The 24,912-nt window shown below is 45.0% G+C and overlaps 2 long non-coding RNA genes across 3 annotated transcripts; both read left to right on the top strand.

The window, feature by feature from the left end:
* The first annotated feature begins 1,694 nt into the window (after positions 1–1,694).
* Positions 1,695–2,457, top strand: LOC133156009 (uncharacterized). Of its 2 annotated transcripts, XR_009714768.1 has the most exons (4): positions 1,695–1,876; positions 1,966–2,073; positions 2,144–2,263; positions 2,326–2,457. It is a non-coding gene; the product is annotated as an uncharacterized LOC133156009 (long non-coding RNA). The 2 variants fall into 2 exon arrangements; XR_009714767.1 differs by lacking the exon at positions 1,695–1,876 and having other exon boundaries at positions 1,915–2,073.
* A 10,208-nt stretch (positions 2,458–12,665) lies between these two features.
* On the top strand, positions 12,666–13,581 carry LOC133155968 (uncharacterized). Its single transcript, XR_009714759.1, has 3 exons — positions 12,666–13,138; positions 13,209–13,328; positions 13,391–13,581. It is a non-coding gene; the product is annotated as an uncharacterized LOC133155968 (long non-coding RNA).
* The last annotated feature ends 11,331 nt before the right edge of the window (positions 13,582–24,912 follow it).

The following is a 24,912-nucleotide window of genomic DNA, read 5'->3' as shown; positions in this document are numbered from 1 at the left end:
GTTATTTATTTTCTTTCTGTGTGTTCGCAATTGTCATGGTGATAATACTAGCCAACTTACATTGGCTCCCGGTCCATTTAAGATGTGACTTCAAGGTTCTTCTACTAACCTATAAATCGCTGCATGGCTTAGCGCCTTCATATCTCGTCGACCTAGTTGTTCCTTATGTTCCGTCTCGTAACCTTCGTTCGCAAAACGCTACCCTTTTAGCGACACCGAGGGCCAAGAAAATGTCTGCAGGCTCTAGAGCATTTTCTATTCGGGCTCCAGAGCTTTGGAATGCCCTACCAATGGATATTAGGACTGCTACCTCAGTAGAAACATTTAAGACACGTTTAAAGACACATTTATATGACATGGCCTTTAACTAACCTGTAGTGGCCGATTCGGCTGGAGTTTGTTTTCTCTCCCTCTCCAGCCCCTCCCTCCCCCCTCCCCGGCCGGGGAGGTGGTTAGGTGGCACCCATGCTGACAGCGGCTTTCTGGATTCTCGTGGGCCAATTCAGGATGGGGGAACTGCAGCTCAACCTCCTCGAACACACTGCCAGGACAATTGAGGGCTCCTTCGGCAGCCCTCTGCTATGACATGGACATCCACTTTTTATTTAATTGATTTTCATGTTGTATCATTTGTGCCCTCTCTGCATCCATTTCAACCTGGTGATCCTGAAAGGGGGATCCTTCCATCTGTGGTCCCTTCTCAAGGTTTCTCATTTTCCCCTGGTAGGGGTTTTTAAGTTTTTCCTTGCCCTTTTGGGAGCTTAAGATCAGGGGATGCTTTGAGAATAATTGTCAATTTCTGTCTATGTGAAGCCCTTTGAGACTGCTTGTGATTTAGGGCTATACAAATAAACTTGACTTGACTTGATTGTTCTGGTGTTTTTTTAACTCGGCTGTATGTATTTGTTTGTTCACGCTGATTTCTCCGACTGCCCGAAATTTTCCCTATTCTCAGTTTATGTGTATATCTGTCATCACAGGGACACGAAGAAAGAATCCAATCTGGCGAAAGCCCGTGCGGCTCTGGACTCAGAGGCCACAGAGCGTGAACGTCTGCAGGTGAAGTTGTCCAAGCTGAAGATTGATTTTGACGAGCTGGAAGCAAGGTGAGGCCTGCCCGGCCATTTTATCAAAAATATGCCAACAACAAAATGGATAGTGGATATTAGTGCTGACATAATTGCTTTGCTGCTGGGGCCACACCCCAAGGAAAATCCTCCTCGTGACAAATTGCAGCTCAATTGGACTTTCAGTTAACCATCCCATAGTCGCACATCAATATAAATAGCGCATTTGACTGCGTCGAGGGTTTAATACTGTTTTTGCTCAGGAAGTCGCATCACATTCAAATCCTTAAAGATGAGCTGGAGTTTGAAAAGAAGCTGCATTCCGCGGTCGGTAATTACCATCACTATCGCTTATTTAATTAATGAAAATAAAGCTGAGTCATTCTCACGTCTCACGTAGGACTTGCGCATGGTCCAAAGCCAGCACGAGTCTCGCATGGTGGAGTTGGAAGCCGGCCAAAAAGTGAAAGATCTGGAGGAGGCTCTGTCTACAGAGAGGGAGCGGACCCAGAACAAGGAGGAGAAGTCTTTTTACAGCTTTAGAACATACCACAACGTTTGCTCTCATAGCAATTAATGTCTCCACGTTTGTCCCCAGGGTACGCCAAACCATGACGGCCAGCAAAAAGAGGAAACGTCCGAAGGACAGCGAGGGTTTGAGCTCGGGCGGATGCAATGTGCCTCGTCCTAAAATCGCCCAGCAGGTCACTGTGGATGAGCAGCAGGTCACTGTGGATGAGCAGCAGGTCACTCTGGATGAGGTGGACTCGTACGGCAAATATGTCAGACTCCGCAATACAGTTGATGAGGTCAGTGGATGTGTCACAGGGGAACATCTTACGAAATTTGCACATTTTCCAGTAACGACTAACCTGTTGAGATCAATTTCAACTATTAGGATCAGAATTTGGGGAACTGGCAGGTGAAGCTCCAGATTGGATCTTCTGCTCCCATCGTATTCAAGTTTGCCGCAGAATTCATCCTGAAGGCCCACGAGAGTGTCACGGTAATCAATCTTATCTGGAAGATCTCAGATACAAGGTGCTCAATATTTCAATGACCTTTACATGCATCAGATCTGGGCGGCTGACGCTGGCCGAAACCACAATCCTCCCTCTGATCTAGTCTGGGAGACACAGTCCAACTGGGGACCCGTAGGCCAGGTCCACTTTACCTTGATCAACGCCAACGGAGAGGTGACACATCTTTCAAGCGACAAGAAGCAATATTTCTCTTTTGACGTCCGTTTTTCTTCCAGGAAATAAGGATGAGCAAAGCCACTGGCGCACGTTTGGAAGATGATGATGGAAATTCCACTTCCACCGTGGGATAGAGGAAATGGAATTTCGGTTTCTTGTGTGTCTTGACATATGAAGGGATTGACAATAAAGCAGACTTTGACTTTGGACATGGTCACATTATAAAAATATTGTATAACAATACAATTAAATGGGCTTTTTTTAAATAAAATCTGCTCCGACCTGTTGTGAAATTTAATTGAAATAATTGAAATAAAGTTGTTGTTCTTTAAAAATGATTGAATTCGTCTTTTTTCATTCTGTGTAATTACATTCTGCTGTATGCACCAAAAAAAAAAGAGTGTAATATCGGTTTCATCAGTATATAATTGAAACCGGAAGGTATTCGGAAATCCCTGCGGTCAGTAGAATATATAACGGCTGTGCAATGAGAAGTCAAGACATGTTCCACGAGAGCAGGCGGTCAAGGCAAGAGTAATCTCGACGCAACATGCCCAACATGTGTAAGTCAGTGATGAATGTTTCCTGAATTTTCTTCCTCTTTTGCCATTCATTCATGATTTTCTTCTGCTTGCGCATTAGACACGCAAATTCTCGCGGTGGGCTTGGTGGCTTTTCTAGTACTGCGAGCCAATGGCGCTCCGTTGAAGCGACCACCGTCTTGCCATCAAGCGACACTTCAAGTGAGGAGGAAACGGCGCCCTCTGACCTGCTGACCTCTGCTCATGTTTGGGACTCGGTTCTGGGTACCGCTAAAGAACACCAGAAAGCTGTAAGTGGAAATTCAGAAAGCACCTTCATTGTCTTCTCCTGGCTGTAAAACATATCTGACTTGTGACTAATTTCAATATCAGTTTGATGATGAATTCCAAAACAATGTCAACTTTCATTTACTGGAGCACTACAAAGCACCTCAGTTTCCAGCAAACTGCCCCAGCTCCAACTTTAGCAAGGTAAGAACCAGAAATGGAAAACCACCAGAGGTGGGAGAAAATACAGACACTGACACTTTCCATAATTGTTTGCTAGCATCGGCTTGACTTTTATGCGTAGGTTGAATACATATTTGTTTTTTAACTGACCTAAATATTCTTTTTTCCAGGAGGCTTGCCTGCACAGGCTGGCCCAAGGTCTGTCCACTTACATAATTCTTCTCAAGCACGTGGAGAAGGAATATCCCGGCAGTAAAATTCTGTCTGAGGCCAAACACTACTCTGAACTCCTGCTCTACAATATCAAACAAAAGGTTGGCCAGTGTGACAATTTAGGGATAGGAAATGAATTTTGCTATTACTATAATACCTATTTTGACATTGTGTTGCTTACTCTTGTCCGGCAGATGAAAAAACCAGAAGAGGTCACAGGCCTGAGTAGCAATGAGGAAGAGAGCCTATTGAGGTCACTGTACCACCCCGATGCTTTCCACAGAAAGATGACGGCGCACAACATCCTGCGGAAGCTCTACATCTTCATTGTTGACGGCGAGAGGGCGCTGAGGCGCAAAGAACGGCGAAGGGGAAAACATGCCAAGGTCTTCGCCATGTTTAGTTTATTGCGGTAGTCACGTCCGCCACTGAAGCCCGTCGGAAATGTTGGGCAAAACATGAAGTGAATTAAGTTGTTGGATCTGCACTGACATGTCGTAACCCACAGTTTTTTAAATTTTTTATTCTGTAGATAACCTATTTATTGCTCATTCAAAAAAGCCATTGTGAATCTAAGACCTTATTTATTGCAAACAGTCGTATTAATTATTTAAAGAAGATATTTATTACATATTATTGTTTTTATACTTGAAGGCATGATAATTATATTTATTTTTTAAACGGAATGTATTTTTAAAACATGAATAAAACTATTTGTTTACTTGTGAATTGAACTGCTTGATTTATAACACTTTGGCAGGTGTCTTTTGAGAATTTCACTTATTAGATTGAACTACAGAAATCTCTTTTTCTGAGATTCAAAGACATCGTATATATATATATATATATATTTGCAAAACTGAAATATCGTAAGGCCACTTATGGGCTTTACTGTCAGACATTTATTGACAAAAACATGGAACAGACTTCAAGACAATGTCGTAACAATAACAAATAAATATCTCAGACCAAATTGACTTTCAGGTGGCCAACTCGTCGTGGTCTTCGGGTGGAGGTTGTTGATGCAGGTGCACGTCATCCTTCTTCAACCCCAAAGTAAACTGAAACGAAGCAAAAACAGCCAACGATACATATGTCATTGTTGTTTTTGACTTAATCTGCCATTTTTTTTAAGGTTCTCTTTCTACATATTTACCAAACACAAGCGATACATTAACTTCAATACAAAAAAAGGGCACTACCTCAAATACAACTTAGAAAACAGTTTGACTGAAATGGTAGTCATTCAATAAATAAATATACGCACATTTTCTTTTTCAAATTGCAGCCTTTGCAGTTTTGAAAATTGCAGTTGATCACATTGCAACGTCGACTTGAATTCTATTCATCTCTCAGTTTTAATGCACAGACAGACACACGAGAGAAAACGCTGACACAGAAGCAGTGGATGACGCAAATCAGTGTTGCCGCAAGCAGACCTGTTGCTGAGATTGTCTCATGTGTTGAGACGAGCGACACTAGACGGTGTTCAGGTGAACGTCACCACCAAGAATTTACCGATAACGACAGTGGAGTGGTTTTCACTACAGGTAAACAGCTGGCAAATGTGACAAAAATTCCAAAATCTCGTAGAGAAAAGTTCCTACGACAAATAAAAGCACAAGAAAAGTTAAAAGAAAAATTGGAAGTGAGACGTAAAAAACAGGAACTAAAGAGAATGATGAAAAACTCTAAAGAGAGGGAACAGTACAGTCAAATTGCAGAGGTAAGACAAAGGAAATTGGGTTATATTAGAACCCGTTATCAACAGGACAAGCGTTTTTGTGCCAAACAAAAGTCCTATTTTACACAACGTTGTCAGACGGATCATGAGTTTAAGAAGAAAAACCTTTCCCGTTTCTCACGTCGTTATAGGACAGATGAGTGTTTTACGATGAGACGACGCGCTTACATCACAGAACGTTACCGTGACGATGTTGGGTTTCGAAACAGGCAGCGCTCTTACATGACACGCCGTTATTTAAACAACCCTGAATTCCGATTAAAACATCAGGAAATCATGAGGCGCATAATGGCAAAAAAATCTGATTCACTGAAGACCAAAACAATGCGCAGAGTAAGTACGCTTTTGAAAAAATACTAAGTCATAAACCGACTATGTAGGGAGCGAAATGACTGTGTGCTCATGAAAGCTGTTGAGGTATTCAAAGCCCAAATTAAGAATGGCCCCACATTTGTCTGCACTGTTTGCCACAGAGCATTGTTTCCGAACCAAGTACGCGCTTGTCAACGTAGATTTTATAAGAAAAACAGACATGTTGTTGCAAGTTGTCTCACGGGACAATTTGTCCATATCTGTGATGATGAATGTCAGGCCTCGTGCAGCGTACCAGCTGAAAGAAAACTGGAGTGGATATGTCACACTTGCTATAGTCACCTCAAAGATGGTAAAATGCCTGCACTTGCTGTTGCGAACAATCTCACACTCTCTGATATTCCAAAGGAACTGTGTGGATTGAACATACTGGAGAGACACCTCATTTCCAAATGCATATCATTTGCCAAAATTGTACCTCTTCCCAAAGGTCAACAACGAGCCATTCGTGGAAATGTGGTGTGCGTGCCATCGGAAGTACAAGAGACGGTCAATGTCTTGCCCAGACTAAGAAGTAAGTCACAGATGTTGAGAGTGAAACTGAAGAGACGGCTTTGCTACAAAGGCCATCAGTTTTTTCAAACTGTCACTTGGTCTAAGCTAATGAGCGCTCTGATGAAACTGAAACAAGTCCATCCACAGTACAGAGACATAACCATTCGTGACGATGCGGACCTTTGCGACCCAACCCTCACTGACGATGAGAGCAGCTCCGATGAAGCGCAAATGAGCGACAGTGAGTACAATGAGGAAGCTCTGGAGGAGATGTACAGATTTGAAAGTGATGCTCTGTGTGGGATGAACAGTGACTCTCAACATGACAACAGTGGTAACAAACAGCAACAAGAAAATTCGGAAGACGGTGATCAACCAAATGGTGGAGTGATACTTGAATCATGTCTCCAACCCAATGATGTGGCAGAGGAAATTATGAGTTTTACAGAGGGCATTTATTGTGTTGCTCCTGCAGAAAGAAACAACCCAGTAAGTTTTTTCAAGACTCCCAAGCTTGAGGCCATGGCTTTTCCGGTGCAGTTTCCCACTGGTCAGAACACCCTCGATGAAGAGAGAGCAATAAAACTCACACCAAGCAAATATTTCAAAACCCGTCTGTGTTGCGTGGATGAACGCTTTGCTCGAGATACCAACTACTTGTTCTTTGCCCAGTTTGTGACTGAAATTTACCAGGCAACGTCGAGCATGACAATACAGCTGCGCAAAGGTAAGCCTTTTACCAGGGATGGTCGAAGGATAAACAATGCCATGCTTCAGGACAAACGTGAAGTTGAGAAACTGGTGCGCAGCAAAGATGCTGTCCGATTCATGACACCGCTGAGAGGTACGCCGGCCTATTGGGAGAAAACCACCAAAGATCTTTTTGCTATGATCCGGCAGCTGGGCACACCCACGTTCTTTTGCACATTTTCTGCTGCCGAAATGCGTTGGGAAGAGGTCATCACCGCCATCAAAGCGCAACAAGGTGAAGTAGTGAATTTCGCCCAACTTGACTGGGCTACCAAGTGTGAGATCCTACGCAGCAATCCTGTGACGACGATGCGCATGTTTGACAAGCGTGTGGAAGCTCTGTTCAGAGATTTGATCCTCTCTCCGGCGCAACCGATTGGTGAGGTCGTCGACTACTTTTACCGACTGGAGTTTCAACACAGAGGAAGTCCTCACATTCATTGCCTCATATGGGTTCGAGGTGCCCCTGTATTTGAGGAAGCCACGGATGGAGCCATCCGTCATTTTGTGTCTCGCTACATCTCGGCCGAGCTAACGGACCCGCAGAAGGAACCGGAATTGTACAAAAAGGTCACAGAGGTTCAGATGCACAGCAAAAGTCACTCCAAATCGTGCGTCAAACACCAAGGTGCAAATTGCCGCTTTGGATTCCCCAAACAACCGTGCGATGAAACAATGATCGTCAGACCTGCGCCCGTCGACGACGACAATCGAGATCAACGCAATGACGATCGGTTGGCGTCGAATGCCAAGCTTGTTCCCGTGCTAAATCTGCTGAATGAGCCTGAAACGGCATCCCTGACTTTGCCTCAGCTACTGGCTAAACGTAAGCTCACCGGTGACGAGTACATGAACTGTTTGCGCATGACGGCCTCGTCGAGTTCTGTCGTGCTTAAGCGAGAACCGAAAGACTGCTGGGTCAACAACTACAACCGCCATTTGCTTCTTGCCTGGGATGGAAACCTGGACATCCAATACATCCTGAATGCCTACTCTTGCATCGCATACATCTGCAGCTACATCAGCAAGGCTGAACACGGTCTGAGCCAATACCTGAAATCGGTCATTGAAAACTCCCGCTGCGCAAATGTCAACGAGAGCGATGAAATGAAGCAAATTATGCAAGCGTATTCCAAGAAAAGAGAAGTGAGTGCTCAGGAATGCGTCGCACGTGCGTGCGGCTTGCATATGAAACAGTCCTCCCGCATGGTGGTGGTATTTGTACAAACGAGTGACAATGCGCTGAAAATGAGTTATCCTCTCTCGCTCCTTGAGGGCAAAACGCAGGAATCTCATGAAGTGTGGATGACTGGCCTGCCGGAAAAATACAAATCCAGACCTCAAACAGAGGAATTTGAAGTCATGTGCTTGGCTGATTTTGCATCAATGTGCAGAATTGTTTATGGCAATCAAGCCAAAGGTAAGAATGTTTTGCCTCTGCTGAACGACATGGGCTTTGTCCAGAAAAGAACAGAAAAACATGCGGTCATCAAATACTGCAAATACTCTGAACAAAAGAATCCGGAGGAATATTACTGCTCCTTGCTCAAGCTGTACCTGCCTCATCGTGCTGATTGCCAATTAAAATCTGAACGCTGTCCTTCCTATCAGTTGTTTCATGATAACGCCTGTGTACAGTTACCGTATAACGACTCTGTGGAGCGCGTGTGCCAAATTGTCAGAAGGAACAGAGAAAGGTATGAGAAATACAGTCGAGACATTGACAACGCCATCCAAGAGGTGGAGGAGAGTGGGCTCGTCATAAACGAATGGTGCCACCTGGCTCCCGAGAGTGAGTTGCAAATACTCGAATGCGTTGAGGAAATGAACGCGAGAGATGAACCGAACGACAACGTGTAGGAAAATGTCCCGGACTATAACGTCAGGTCCAAAACAACGCAAATGTCCATCGTGACAGAGGCTGCAGCCATCGATCCCGCAGTGTTACGCGACATGTATCGTAACCTGAACCAAAAGCAAGCGTCCGTCTTCTACAAGGTCAGAGATTGGTGCATAAAACGTGTGTGTAGCTCAAAGCCCATTGAGCAGTTCTTCTACCACATCAACGGTGGCGCCGGGACCGGCAAATCGCATCTGATCAAGTGTATCCACGCAGAGGCTACCAAAATACTGCAGAGACTACCACGACTGGCTGAGGAGGCCGACATTTCCAAGCAAACGGTTGTTCTCGCAGCTTTCACTGGCACGGCGGCGTTCAACATTTCCGGGGCAACGTTGCATTGTCTACTCAAACTGCCGAGAAGTCTCAAACCCCCGTACCACGGGCTGGGCAATAAACTGGACGAAGTCAGAGCCGAGCTGTCCATCGCCGAAATACTCATCATCGATGAGATTTCCATGGTGTCGAAAGACCTCTTTGCCTACGTGAATGCCAGGTTGAAACAAATCAAAGGAATTAATTTACCTTTCGGTGGCATGTCTGTTCTTGCTGTTGGAGATTTCTTTCAGCTCCCTCCCGTGAGACAGTCCAAACCTCTGTGCGTGTACGATCCTACGCGGCTGGACCACTGGCGTGACGACTTCAAAAAGATCACGCTCACCGCCATCATGAGGCAGAAAGACGATGTCGCCTTTGCCGAACTGCTGAACCGACTCCGCGTCAAAGAAAAGTCAGATGAACTGTCGGAAATGGACAGAGCTCTCCTTGCCACGAGGTACACTTCCCCAGAAATGTGTCCAAAGCATATTCTGCATGTTTTTGCCACCAATAAACAGGTGGATGGCCATAACTCTGCGATGCTGGAACTGTTTCATAAGGACATTGTGCAGCTTGACGCGGATGACTACAAGAAAGACAAAGGAACTGGCAGAATGGCAAGGCAAGCTTCCCCTGTGCAAAGCGCTAAGAATGAGCTCCCGGACTCAATCAAAGTTGCCTTGGGTGCTCGTGTTATGATCACACGGAACGTTGATGTTCAATCAGGTCTGTGCAACGGGATGTTTGCAAAAGTTGTCAAATTGGTGAACTATCCAAATGAAGCCCGTGTCCAGAAACTTGGCTTGGAACTCGATCATGTGAGTAACACAGCGCGTGCTGCTAACCCCGTGTACATTGACAGACTGGAGGAGAAGCTGAACAAGGCTGGAGTGACGCGCCGACAGTTTCCCATCAAGCTTGCTTTTGCCTGCACGATCCACAAGGTACAAGGCATGACAACGTCACAGGCTGCAGTTTCGCTGAAAGGTGTTTTCGAACACGGCATGGGGTACGTAGCTCTGAGTAGAGTGACTTCGCTCAGTGGTCTGCATATTCTGCATATGGATGAGAGAAGGCTTCATGCAAATCCACAAATCACTGCTGCTCTTGCTGAGATGGCAGAGGATTCTTTGGAGAGCGTCATGCCCCTCCTTCACGTGATGCCGTCGGTAGATTGGGCAAATCACCTGGTTGTCGTCCATCATAACACCGAAGGGCTGTCTTGTCACGTGCAAGATATCGTGTCTCATCACGAACTGCTTTTCGCTGATGTTTTGTGCTTCACAGAGACACACCTCCAAGGATCAGTGGCCGATGGACGTGCTTGCTTGGAAGGCTACACGATGTTTTGCAGGAACCGAAGTGATTCTTACACAAACTGTCCTGACTTGGCTACAAAACGTGGTGGCGGCGTAGGTATTTGTGTCAAAAGTCACATCGCGGCCCAGGAAAAGAAATACGTTCAGGGTGTGACCGACATTGAATTTGTTGTGGTGATGTTGGGATCACCGGTGTTTGAGTGATGTTCCAGTTATTTATTTTCTTTCTGTGTGTTCGCAATTGTCATGGTGATTGTTCTGGTGTTTTTTTAACTCGGCTGTATGTATTTGTTTGTTCACGCTGATTTCTCCGACTGCCCGAAATTTTCCATATTCTCAGTTTATGTGTATATCTGTCATCTCAGGGACACGAAGAAAGAATCCGATCTGGCGAAAGCCCGTGCGGCTCTGGACTCAGAGGCCACAGAGCGTGAACGTCTGCAGGTGAAGTTGTCCAAGCTGAAGATTGATTTTGACGAGCTGGAAGCAAGGTGAGGCCCGCCCGGCCATTTTATCAAAAATATGCCAACAACAAAATGGATAGTGGATATTAGTGCTGACACAATTGCTTTGCTGCTGGGGCCACACCCCAAGGAAAATCCTCCTCGTGACTAATTGCAGCTCAATTGGACTTTCAGTTAACCATCCCATATGTGGGACTCACGATGGGATCACCGGTGTTTGAGTGATGTTCCAGTTATTTATTTTCTTTCTGTGTGTTCGCAATTGTCATGGTGATAATACTAGCCAACTTACATTGGCTCCCGGTCCATTTAAGATGTGACTTCAAGGTTCTTCTACTAACCTATAAATCGCTGCATGGCTTAGCGCCTTCATATCTCGTCGACCTAGTTGTTCCTTATGTTCCGTCTCGTAACCTTCGTTCGCAAAACGCTACCCTTTTAGCGACACCGAGGGCCAAGAAAATGTCTGCAGGCTCTAGAGCATTTTCTATTCGGGCTCCAGAGCTTTGGAATGCCCTACCAATGGATATTAGGACTGCTACCTCAGTAGAAACATTTAAGACACGTTTAAAGACACATTTCTATGACATGGCCTTTAACTAACCTGTAGTGGCCGATTCGGCTGGAGTTTGTTTTCTCTCCCTCTCCAGCCCCTCCCTCCCCCCTCCCCGGCCGGGGAGGTGGTTAGGTGGCACCCATGCTGACAGCGGCTTTCTGGATTCTCGTGGGCCAATTCAGGATGGGGGAACTGCAGCTCAACCTCCTCGAAGACACTGCCAGGACAATTGAGGGCTCCTTCGGCAGCCCTCTGCTATGACATGGACATCCACTTTTTATTTAATTGATTTTCATGTCGTATCATTTGTGCCCTCTCTGCATCCATTTCAACCTGGTGATCCTGAAAGGGGGATCCTTCCATCTGTGGTCCCTTCTCAAGGTTTCTCATTTTCCCCTGGTAGGGGTTTTTAAGTTTTTCCTTGCCCTTTTGGGAGCTTAAGATCAGAGGATGCTTTGAGAATAATTGTCAATTTCTGTCTATGTGAAGCCCTTTGAGACTGCTTGTGATTTAGGGCTATACAAATAAACTTGACTTAACTTGATTGTTCTGGTGTTTTTTTAACTCGGCTGTATGTATTTGTTTGTTCACGCTGATTTCTCCGACTGCCCGAAATTTTCCATATTCTCAGTTTATGTGTATATCTGTCATCACAGGGACACGAAGAAAGAATCCAATCTGGCGAAAGCCCGTGCGGCTCTGGACTCAGAGGCCACAGAGCGTGAACGTCTGCAGGTGAAGTTGTCCAAGCTGAAGATTGATTTTGACGAGCTGGAAGCAAGGTGAGGCCCGCCCGGCCATTTTATCAAAAATATGCCAACAACAAAATGGATAGTGGATATTAGTGCTGACATAATTGCTTTGCTGCTGGGGCCACACCCCAAGGAAAATCCTCCTCGTGACTAATTGCAGCTCAATTGGACTTTCAGTTAACCATCCCATAGTCGCACATCAATATAAATAGCGCATTTGACTGCGTCGAGGGTTTAATACTGTTTTTGCTCAGGAAGTCGCATCACATTCAAATCCTTAAAGATGAGCTGGAGTTTGAAAAGAAGCTGCATTCCGCGGTCGGTAATTACCATCACTATCGCTTATTTAATTAATGAAAATAAAGCTGAGTCATTCTCACGTCTCACGTAGGACTTGCGCATGGTCCAAAGCCAGCACGAGTCTCGCATGGTGGAGTTGGAAGCCGGCCAAAAAGTGAAAGATCTGGAGGAGGCTCTGTCTACAGAGAGGGAGCGGACCCAGAACAAGGAGGAGAGGTCTTTTTACAGCTTTAGAACATACCACAACGTTTGCTCTCATAGCAATTAATGTCTCCACGTTTGTCCCCAGGGTACGCCAAACCATGTCGGCCAGCAAAAAGAGGAAACGTCCGAAGGACAGCGAGGGTTTGAGCTCGGGCGGATGCAATGTGCCTCGTCCTAAAATCGCCCAGCAGGTCACTGTGGATGAGCAGCAGGTCACTGTGGATGAGCAGCAGGTCACTCTGGATGAGGTGGACTCGTACGGCAAATATGTCAGACTCCGCAATACAGTTGATGAGGTCAGTGGATGTGTCACAGGGGAACATCTTACGAAATTTGCACATTTTCCAGTAACGACTAACCTGTTGAGATCAATTTCAACTATTAGGATCAGAATTTGGGGAACTGGCAGGTGAAGCTCCAGATTGGATCTTCTGCTCCCATCGTATTCAAGTTTGCCGCAGAATTCATCCTGAAGGCCCACGAGAGTGTCACGGTAATCAATCTTATCTGGAAGATCTCAGATACAAGGTGCTCAATATTTCAATGACCTTTACATGCATCAGATCTGGGCGGCTGACGCTGGCCGAAACCACAATCCTCCCTCTGATCTAGTCTGGGAGACACAGTCCAACTGGGGACCCGTAGGCCAGGTCCACTTTACCTTGATCAACGCCAACGGAGAGGTGACACATCTTTCAAGCGACAAGAAGCAATATTTCTCTTTTGACGTCCGTTTTTCTTCCAGGAAATAAGGATGAGCAAAGCCACTGGCGCACGTTTGGAAGATGATGATGGAAATTCCACTTCCACCGTGGGATAGAGGAAATGGAATTTCGGTTTCTTGTGTGTCTTGACATATGAAGGGATTGACAATAAAGCAGACTTTGACTTTTGACATGGTCACATTATAAAAATATTGTATAACAATACAATTAAATGGGCTTTTTTTAAATAAAATCTGCTCCGACCTGTTGTGAAATTTAATTGAAATAATTGAAATAAAGTTGTTGTTCTTTAAAAATGATTAAATTCGTCTTTTTTCATTCTGTGTAATTGCATTCTGCTGTATGCACCAAAAAAAAAAGAGTGTAATATCGGTTTCATCAGTATATAATTGAAACCGGAAGGTATTCGGAAATCCCTGCGGTCAGTAGAATATATAACGGCTGTGCAATGAGAAGTCAAGACATGTTCCACGAGAGCAGGCGGTCAAGGCAAGAGTAATCTCGACGCAACATGCCCAACATGTGTAAGTCAGTGATGAATGTTTCCTGAATTTTCTTCCTCTTTTGCCATTCATTCATGATTTTCTTCTGCTTCCGCATTAGACACGCAAATTCTCGCGGTGGGCTTGGTGGCTTTTCTAGTACTGCGAGCCAATGGCGCTCCGTTGACAGAAGCGACCACCGTCTTGCCATCAAGCGACACCTCAAGTGAGGAGGAAACGGCGCCCTCTGACCTGCTGACCTCTGCTCATGTTTGGGACTCGGTTCTGGGTACCGCTAAAGAACACCAGAAAGCTGTAAGTGGAAATTCAGAAAGCACCTTCATTGTCTTCTCCTGGCTGTAAAACATATCTGACTTGTGACTAATTTCAATATCAGTTTGATGATGAATTCCAAAACAATGTCAACTTTCATTTACTGGAGCACTACAAAGCACCTCAGTTTCCAGCAAACTGCCCCAGCTCCAACTTTAGCAAGGTAAGAACCAGAAATGGAAAACCACCAGAGGTGGGAGAAAATACAGACACTGACACTTTCCATAATTGTTTGCTAGCATCGGCTTGACTTTTATGCGTAGGTTGAATAGATATTTGTTTTTTAACTGACCTAAATATTCTTTTTTCCAGGAGGCTTGCCTGCACAGGCTGGCCCAAGGTCTGTCCACTTACATAATTCTTCTCAAGCACGTGGAGAAGGAATATCCCGGCAGTAAAATTCTGTCTGAGGCCAAACACTACTCTGAACTCCTGCTCTACAATATCAAACAAAAGGTTGGCCAGTGTGACAATTTAGGGATAGGAAATGAATTTTGCTGTTACTATAATACCTATTTTGACATTGTGTTGCTTACTCTTGTCCGGCAGATGAAAAAACCAGAAGAGGTCACAGGCCTGAGTAGCAATGAGGAAGAGAGCCTATTGAGGTCACTGTACCACCCCGATGCTTTCCACAGAAAGATGACGGCGCACAACATCCTGCGGAAGCTCTACATCTTCATTGTTGACGGCGAGAGGGCGCTGAGGCGCAAAGAACGGCGAAGGGGAAAACATGCCAAGGTCTTCGCCATGTTTAGTTTATTGCGGTAGTCACGTCCGCCACTGAAGCCCGTCGGAAATGTTGGGCAAAACATGAAGTGAATTAAGTTGTTGGATCTGCACTGACGTGTCGTAACCCACTGACGGATTGATGATGTATTTGTTTTTGCATGGCGCACTGAGGTTTTTAATTTTTTTATTCTGTAGATAACCTATTTATTGCTCATTCAAAAAAGCCATTGTGAATCTAAGACCTTATTTATTGCAAACAGTCGTATGAATTATTTAAAGAAGATATTTATTACATATTATTGTTTTTATACTTGAAGGCATGATAATTATATTTATTTTTTAAACGGAATGTATTTTTAAAACATGAATAAAACTATTTGCTTACTTGTGAATTGAACTACTTGATTTATAACACTTTGGCAGGTGTCTTTTGAGAATTTCACTTATTAGATTGAACTACAGAAATCTCTTTTTCTGAGATTCAAAGACATCGTATATATATATATATATATATATTTGCAAAACTGAAATATCGTAAGGCCACTTATGGGCTTTACTGTCAGACATTTATTGACAAAAACATGGAACAGACTTCAAGACAATGTCGTAACAATAACAAATAAATATCTCAGACCAAATTGACTTTCGGGTGGCCAACTCGTCGTGGTCTTCGGGTGGAGGTTGTTGATGCAGGTGCACGCCATCCTTCTTCAACCCCAAAGTAAACTGAAACGAAGCAAAAACAGCCAACGATACATATGTCATTGTTGTTTTTGACTTAATCTGCCATTTTTTTTAAGGTTCTCTTTCTACATATTTACCAAACACAAGCGATACATTAACTTATATACAAAAAAAGGGCACTACCTCAAATACAACTTAGAAAACAGTTTGACTGAAATGGTAGTCATTCAATAAATAAATATACGCACATTTTCTTTTTCAAATTGCAGCCTTTGCGGTTTTGAAAATTGCAGTTGATCACATTGCAACGTCGACTTGAATTCTATTCATCTCTCAGTTTTAATGCACAGACAGACACACGAGAGAAAACGCTGACACAGAAGCAGTGGATGACGCAAATCAGTGTTGCCGCAAGCAGACCTGTTGCTGAGATTGTCTCATGTGTTGAGACGAGCGACACTAGACGGTGTTCAGGTGAACGTCACCACCAAGAATTTACCGATAACGACAGTGGAGTGGTTTTCACTACAGGTAAACAGCTGGCAAATGTGACAAAAATTCCAAAATCTCGTAGAGAAAAGTTCCTACGACAAATAAAAGCACAAGAAAAGTTAAAAGAAAAATTGGAAGTGAGACGTAAAAAACAGGAACTAAAGAGAATGATGAAAAACTCTAAAGAGAGGGAACAGTACAGTCAAATTGCAGAGGTAAGACAAAGGAAATTGGGTTATATTAGAACCCGTTATCAACAGGACAAGCGTTTTTGTGCCAAACAAAAGTCCTATTTTACACAACGTTGTCAGACGGATCATGAGAGATTAAGAAGAAAAACCTTTCCCGTTTCTCACGTCGTTATAGGACAGATGAGTGTTTTACGATGAGACGACGCGCTTACATCACAGAACGTTACTGTTAGGGTTTGCAGAATATCTTCATCGTATGATTATGTTGGAATGTAACCTGTAATAATTTAATTAGTTTGTCCTGTCTAGACAGAATTAGTTTACCACTGATTGACTAAACTAGAGGAAGCAATCAAAGGTGCTTTGTTTACAGAAAGTCGTAAAAGGCCCCCTGCTATGCCTTGATCAGCAGGGGGGCGTCTCCAGCCCAACCTGTGTATTCCCAAACCCCCACTTTAAACCCCACTTTGTTTCTCTCAATAAATAAGCGCCTGACGAGGCCTGAGTCAGATTTCATTCGACTATCGCTGAGAGCACAGCGACGAGTGAACTCTCCGCCTGCAGGTGTCTAAAACGACTAACTTGTCTCCAGTGTGGTCCTTGCAAAATAAGTTAGAGTGAACACCACCCTAACATTTTTGGTGCCGAAACCCGGGACCCTCATACCCGCCATCTGGCTGACGGAGGACGACGCGCTGTACACCATCGACGGGCCAGCGTCCATTGGAGGACCTGGTAACGAAAGACCTGGGAAGGAAGTTCTTCGCTGGGCCAGCATCTTAGGTCTGCCTTCGTCTGTCAGAAGTGGATTGACGGGAACCCGGCAGCGCAGCGGACCAAGGGAGACAAGTAAGTCATAGAAAAAAGCGCAGATACAGCTTTGGTTTGTCCGAGCTATGAGATACAGCTTTGGTTTGTCCGAGCTATGAGATACAGCTTTGGTTTGTCCGAGCTATGAGATACAGCTTTGGTTTGTCCGAGCTATGAGATGCAGCTTTGGATTGTCCGAGCTATGAGATACGGCTCTGGTTTGTCCGAGCTATGAGATACATCTTTGGTTTGTCCGAGTTATGATATACGGCTCTGGTTTGTCCGAGCTATGAGATACATCTTCGGGTTGTCCGAGTTATGAGATACGGCTTTGGTGTTTCCAAGCTATGAAACAGCTGGGATTCTAGTCCCAGTGGAAGGAACGGGCTAAGAAAAAGGAGTTTCTTTTTCTTAATTGAAGAAGGGCGTAGATTCTCATTTTTTTTGTCTGTCTTTCCAAGCTGTTTGCATGAAAGTTGTGTGGTTGAGTGTGCGACTGGTAGGATAAATTGACTGCAGAGAGAATTTGGTCAGAGGTCAATTTAAACCTGCATTGAGGATCCTCAAAGTAAAGAAAAGAAGAAAAAGAAATAAAACATTGTATAAACCTAGAAAACCGAAGTACGATGGGAAATAAGAACGGTAGATCCCTAGCTCTTGAAGGAGATGAGAAGTACATGGCGAGTAGATTTCTTAATTGTATGCAATACATGCCAAAGTGGAAGAAAAAGTTTGGAGTAGAAGCAAAGTTGAAAGTGGAAGTCTGGAAGGTAGTGGTGGATGTCTTGGAGGAGAGCGTGAAAAGGAAGTCAAAGGGACTGAAAAAGAGTAGTAAAGAGAAAGAATTGATTTGTGCTAGAATGTGGTTGAGTGCTTCACAAGAGAGAAGAGAACAAATCCAAAAGACAAAAGATAGAAAGTTGAGAAGTGATGAGGCTGCATCTATGTTTGTCAGGCCGGAAGACAACGAGGCCACAGTGCGCAGGCGCACTGTCCCGGCCACGGCTCCGGCCGCAGCTGGAAATGCAGCTCAAGCGGAGCAAGAGAGATCTTCCGCTCGTATGCAAAACTTGTATCCAGATTTAACAGACCTGCACCCTCCCCCATATAACAGAAAGAAAAGTCAGGGTCACATTGCTAGAAGTCCTGTACAAACAAGAAGTTTGACCACTGCTGCTAGGTTTTCCCAAAATTTGGACAATGTTGATGTGTGCCCAATGATACAGGTGCCAAACCCTATTGTAGGGGAAGGCCAACCTCCACATACGTATGTTTTTCGGCCATGGACTTTGGAAGAGGCAAGAAAAGCAGTTGAAGGGGTTACCCCTGTTGCTGAAGACCCAGATAAATGGGCAGAAGACATGGCTGGGATCATACATTCTTATAGACTGAATGGACATGAGGCAGGAGAAGCTGCAATGTCTTCTTTGGGAAAAGACTGGGCAAAGGTTAGAGGTCATTATGCAGGTAGAAATAATCAAGGGCCTTTTCCCTATCCCGGTGGGGGAAATCAATTGATAGGGGAATATGCAGCACAATGGAATGATCTTGTGCAAAGAGTGAGAACTATATTTCAAAGACGAGCGAATTATGGTCATTTGGCAGGAATTAAACAGAAGCCTGGGGAAGATACTGATGATTTTCGCTTAAGATTTGAAAAAGAGTTCAGGGTGCATAGTGGCATCCCATTCAATGATGCAGCTGAGAGTGCTTATCAGCAACAGCTTAAAAATGCGCTCCTTACTAATTTCCGCCCTGAAATCGGCAACTGGGTGAGGAAACATTTGGTGGAAGTAGATGTTGCAAGTGTGACAACAACTATGCAATGGGCCAGACATGCTGAAAAAGTGATCAAAAGAGGCAAAAGTTCTGATGTATTTCATCTAGGCGATGATGATGATGTTGACCTAGATGAAGATACAACAGTCTTCTTTCATGGGTCCCAGCAGGCAAGAGGAAGAGGTAGGGGCCAACAAGGTCGCAGGCCTCCATATAATTCAAGACCCCCACCAGATTCAGAGACCTGTTGGAACTGTGGTAGACGAGGACACTGGGCAAGATCGTGTCGTTTTGCAAAACAATACCAATCAAAGGGTGGAGGAAATGGCAGAGGAAAAGCCAAATTCTCAGCATGACTAGATTGCCCCCCTGTGATCTCTTGTCCTCCTACAGAGGAAGGGATAGTAGATGTCCATGCAGCATGGGACATTTTGAATGCATTGAAAGAAAAACCATATGTCACCTTAAACATTGGAGGAAGTGAAGTAGAGTTTTTGTGTGATACCGGAGCGTGTAAGACCGTAATAAAAACTAAAGTCCCAAATCTAAAGGCCTCCCAAAATACTATTTGGGTAAAATCAGCTGATGGGCAGGTACACAAGGAGAGTATCTCCAATCCAGTCGTAGTGAGAGATGATGAAACGGGAGTCATAGCTTCAGTCTCCATTGTGCTATCCCCAAAATGTCCCATAAACCTTCTGGGACGAGATCTGATGACTAGATTGGGAATTGCAATAATTCCAGTAAAGGATGGCATGCGAGCATGTAGAGTGAGAGATGTGGACTCATATGCTGCACAAGCAGGTGAGCGGATTTTCTGTTCCTATGACGTCTCCGCTGAACAGAATCCCAAGCTACCAGGCAATTTGCTGAGTGAAGCCCGAAAACAATTGACACGACCTGAATCGGAAATGACTTGTGATGACTTACATGTCACCATGAACATCCTCACTGACCCACATGATGACTATATTGAAAGTTTTCTCAGTGACACAGAAGTAACTTTAACAATCACTGCTCTGTACACTGATCGCAGGTCATTTGCGGCTGCTGCTGTGCTTCTGCCCGCTCCTCAGGATGACAAATACAAGTTGACGGCTGTACCCCACATTCCATTGTTTAAACCTCACAGTATAACATGGGCAGATGTGGGTTGCCGGATTAAACTTGTTGATTCTGTCACTGATTATGAGGATAAAGGTGATGGGTGGAGCTACAGTACCAGTTGTGACATGTGGAAGCGAACTGTGTGTGAAGTAGGTGTTGGTAGGGCAGGCGCGTGTGCGCGTCCCTGACTAGTTAACATTTGTTTGAATGAAAAGGAGGAGGGGGAATTGGCTGGGCTTCCTGACGAGCTGTGGACAAAGGGACCATCTGATGTAGGACAGTTAACATCCATTCCGCCAGTGCAGATCAAACCAAGATCAGAGTGGCGTCCAAGAGTTAAGCAATATCCTTTAAAACAGGAGGCAATAAACGGGATTGCCCCTGTTATAAATGATCTTTTGTCAGGAGGAATCATTAGGAAGTGCTCGGATTCTCCTTGCAACACCCCTATTTTTCCAGTTCGAAAGGCCAATAAAATTGATTGGCGAATGATACAAGATTTACGAGCAGTGAATGATGCAGTACAGACAAGAGCACCTAATGTGCCTGACCCACACACACTTCTGAACACTTTGAAACCTACCCAGAAGTTTTTCACGGTAATTGATCTTAGCAATGCGTTTTTCTCGGTGCCAATTCACCCAGACTCACAGTTCTGGTTTGCGTTCACCTTTAAAGGGCAAAGTTATACGTACACCAGATTGCCACAGGGATTTGCTGATAGTCCGACTATTTTTATGCAAGCTATCATGGCCTGTTTGGCTGATTTTCAGATGTCAAACAAAAGCCAACTTCTAGTTTATGTAGATGATCTCCTGGTGGCCTCTGAAACTGAAGCTGCTTGTAGGGAAGACTCCGTAGCATTGTTACGCTATCTCTGCAAAACAGGGAATAAAGTGAACAAGAACAAACTCCAATGGGTCAGACAGGAAGTGAACTATTTAGGTCACACGTTGACAGCTTCTGGAAGACAGATACAAAAAAACAGAAAGCAAATCATTGCAGATGCACCAAAACCGGAGACGAAAAAACAAATTATGTCATTTTTGGGGCTCTGCAATTACTGCAGAGCATGGATCCCACATTATGCGGAAAAGACGCAACCGCTGTTAGATATTGCGCATGGAGTCCCCATGGCAATGACAGAAAAATTAATGTGGACTCCAGAAGCAGACGATGCTTTTGTAGTGCTGAAACAGGCTCTGATGGAAACCACATCTCTTATCTTGCCGGACTACAGTAAAACCTTTGTACAAACCGCAGACTGCAGGAATGGTTTTATGACCTCAGTGTTGCTGCAGAGACATGGCAGCAAACTACGACCAATTGCATTTTATTCGAAAAAATTGGATCCAGTGGCTCAATCCTTGCCAGACTGTGTCCAAGCAGTATGCGCGGCAGCGCTTGCAGTGAGACAATCTGCAGATGTGGTGCTCTTTCACAAAATGGAGCTGCTAGTTCCACATGCTGTAGATGTGTTGCTACTGCAAAGCAAGATGAACTTTTTGTCACCTGCCAGACACCTATCCTACACTGCTACGCTTCTGTCACAACCACACATTGTGATAAAGCGGTGCACAGTCCTTAACCCAGCAACGTTGATTCCGTTGCCGGGGGATGGTTCACCACATAACTGTTTGGATGCTACAGAACATCTACAGCTGCCCAGACAAGATTTAATTGACACACCACTTGACAAAGGGGAAAAGTGGTTTGTGGATGGGTCATGTTCAAAGGATCCTAGAGGGAACAATCAAAGTGGGTATGCAATTGTGAGATTGCCAGACCAAATTGTTGAAGCAGAGAAGCTTCCATACAACAGGTCAGCGCAGGCGGCTGAGCTAATTGCACTAACAAGAGCTTGTGAATTGGCGGAAGATAAGGATGTCACTGTATACACAGACAGTCAGTATGCGTTTTCTACTCTGTTCTATTTTGCAAAACAATGGGAGCGCAGGGGGATGACAACATCAACTGGTAAGCCGGTTACCCATGCCTCCTTGTTAAAAGACTTGTTACAGGCTATTCAGTTACCTGCTAAACTAGCTGTGTGTAAATGTGCTGCTCACACCACAGGCACAGATGAAGCCTCGAATGGAAACAGGTTAGCAGACAGGATTGCTAAGGAAGCAGCGGCAGGGAAACATGGCCATGAATTTTTTTTAATAGATTCAGAGGACACGCAACTCATAGATAAGACTATACTGACAGATATGCAGGGCAATGCTCCAATGGTGGAAAAACGAATGTGGACAACAAAAGGTGCAATAGCGGATACAGATAGTATCTTCCGCATCAATGACAAACCTGTTTTACCTAAATCACTTTTTAAGGCAGCAGCAATAGCGACGCATGGGCCTTGCCATGTGTCGACAGGGGGGATGAGGTCCATCATACATCAACAATTCACTACCTTTGGTTTGGATGTTTACTTAAAAAAAATTTGTAAAGCATGTCCCGTTTGTGTGAAACATAATTCACAAGGAAACATGAGACCTAAGAGAGGCTCATTTCCAAAACCGTCGTACCCATTTCAAATCATGCACATGGATTTTATTGAGCTCACACAAAGTGGACCTCACAAATACTGCCTAGTGATGATTGATGCATTTTCCAAATGGGTGGAAATAGTCCCATCTAAACATGCAGATGCCTTAACAGTGGCAAAAGCCATTTGCAAAGCCATCATACCGACTCATGGCATTCCCCAAACCATTTACAGTGATAATGGTCCACATTTTGTGAACCAAGTGGTACAGAACATGGCTGTACACCTTGAGATAACGTTAAAAAACCACTGCGCTTATCACCCAGCTAGCGCTGGCCTGGTTGAACGAGCAAACTATACTATCAAAAGCAGGTTGAAGAAATGCATGGAAACAACAGGCAGACCTTGGCCGGAGTGCCTAGACTTAGTAAAGCTCAATATGAGAATTACTCCCACTTCAGAAGGGCTAACACCTTTTGAAATCATCCACTGGAGGCCATATAGACTACCTGTGTTCCATGCAGATTTACAAAAGGCAGATGTAGAACAGTCTTTGGCAGATTTCATGGTCAGAACGCTCAGACTGACAGAGGTGTCAAATGCAAATTTACTGCCGCCTGCTCTGTCATCCTCACAGGTCGACAACACCATCAAGCCAGGAGACTGGGTCTACATCAAAGTCATCAAAAGAAAGAACTGGGCCAGCCCACGGTGGGAGGGACCATTTCAAGCCTTGCTGACTACCCCCACTGCAGTAAAGATCGCTGAACGGCCCAGCTGGATTCACCTCAGCCACTGCAAGCTACAAGGAGTGCTGGACCCCTAATTCGGAGTGGTTGGGAAGCCTGGTTTCAAACTAGCCTCATCGTCTAGGGTTAGACGTCTCAATGTTGGTGAAGAGAACAACCACACCCACTCCGCTAGGCGAGAGTATGCCTCGGAGTCCCTGTCATCCAAGTAGCAGCGGGGCTCCGTATGCCAGGTGGATCCTCTGCTGCGTTGTGGTTGGAGCGTGCTATGGTCTATGGACTCAACTGGACAGACCAAGTGACAATGTTGACCGTGGAAGACGATGGTCACACGATGAGAACTTTGAGGACTGGTCATGGGACCCCAGAAACCCATACGAAACCAACACCTGGTACCGCTACGTCAAATTCACTGTGAGGTCGCACACACAGGAGGGTTGCTATGTGTGTTCCAAACTTCCTCCTTCCTCTACACAAGTTCACTTGGAGGCCAGAGCAATGAATGTCACCGAAGCGAAATGCATGGCATCCATGGGAGGAGTTGGATATCAACACCATGCTGTCACAGTCAGTGATGCCGACCCTTCCCGCCCTGGACTTGCGGAAGGTACCTGTGATCAGCTTTTCTGGACAAATCTCAATGTGACTGTTAAAGGACGGACATTGCCGCAGGTGGCCTACACAGAGCGGCCACCTGGAGTGAACTATACGTGTTACATCCAAGGAAGCGAGACCCACAAATGCATTGACAGTGACTGCTCTCCAGGAGGGAACTGGATGGGAGCTTTGGACATCGCCACTGAGTGTCAGGATAAGAGAGCCATTTCAGGTGGTGAGGGCTCTCCGACCAACATGGCTGCACCATCGAACGGAACATACTTCATACGGAATGGCTGGTGGCTTTGTGGTCACAAGGTTTATCCGATGCTGCCCGCCAACTGGACAGGAGTGTGTGCACCAGTGTGGGTGACAGACCACACCTACAGGATACAACATCGTCAGCTGACGACGGCACACAACACTACTGGACGTCGACGCAGGGCAATTACAACCTTTGACCCCCATGACCCTGTCTGGGGTGCGAATGTTCCGGACGACCATAAAATATGGCCTGTCGGAAACAAAGTTGTTCATGCGCTTTTTCCCTGGATCGGAGTTGGAAAACAATCTCTCTTCATCGAGACACTGAACTATCGTTTTCAGTCCTTTGTGAACCTCTCACTGCAAGTCGATGATGGACAGAATAGAGAGATCCAGGCTATTAGACTAATGGTCTTGCAAAACAGGATGGTTCTGGACTTGTTAACGGCAGCACAAGGTGGTGTGTGCCACATCATCGGGACTTCCTGTTGCACATACATTCCAGGAGATAACGACACGCACATCAAGAAAGCCATGAACTCATTGAGGAATTTACAGCAGGCCATGTCGGAGGACAAAATCCCACGTCAATGGGATTTCTTTTCATGGCTGTTCTCTGGCGCCTGGTGGCAGTTGCTGTTGAAACTTTTGGCTCCTGTGCTTGCTGTGCTGGTATTGTTGTGCTTGTTTACGACCTGTGTTATCCCGTGTTTGAAGTCTGCTGTGACAAGGTTTGTGTCTTCTACCGTGGCACAAGTACATATACAGCTTCTTAGAGATGACGGATGTGATAACTATGATGTGGTGCAAAACGTGGATTGCGTAGATGCTGTT

The sequence above is a fragment of the Syngnathus typhle genome, linkage group LG6, assembly GCF_033458585.1.
Source record: "Syngnathus typhle isolate RoL2023-S1 ecotype Sweden linkage group LG6, RoL_Styp_1.0, whole genome shotgun sequence".
NCBI lineage: Eukaryota > Metazoa > Chordata > Actinopteri > Syngnathiformes > Syngnathidae > Syngnathus > Syngnathus typhle.
This window is presented reverse-complemented; position numbering and strand designations above follow the sequence as displayed.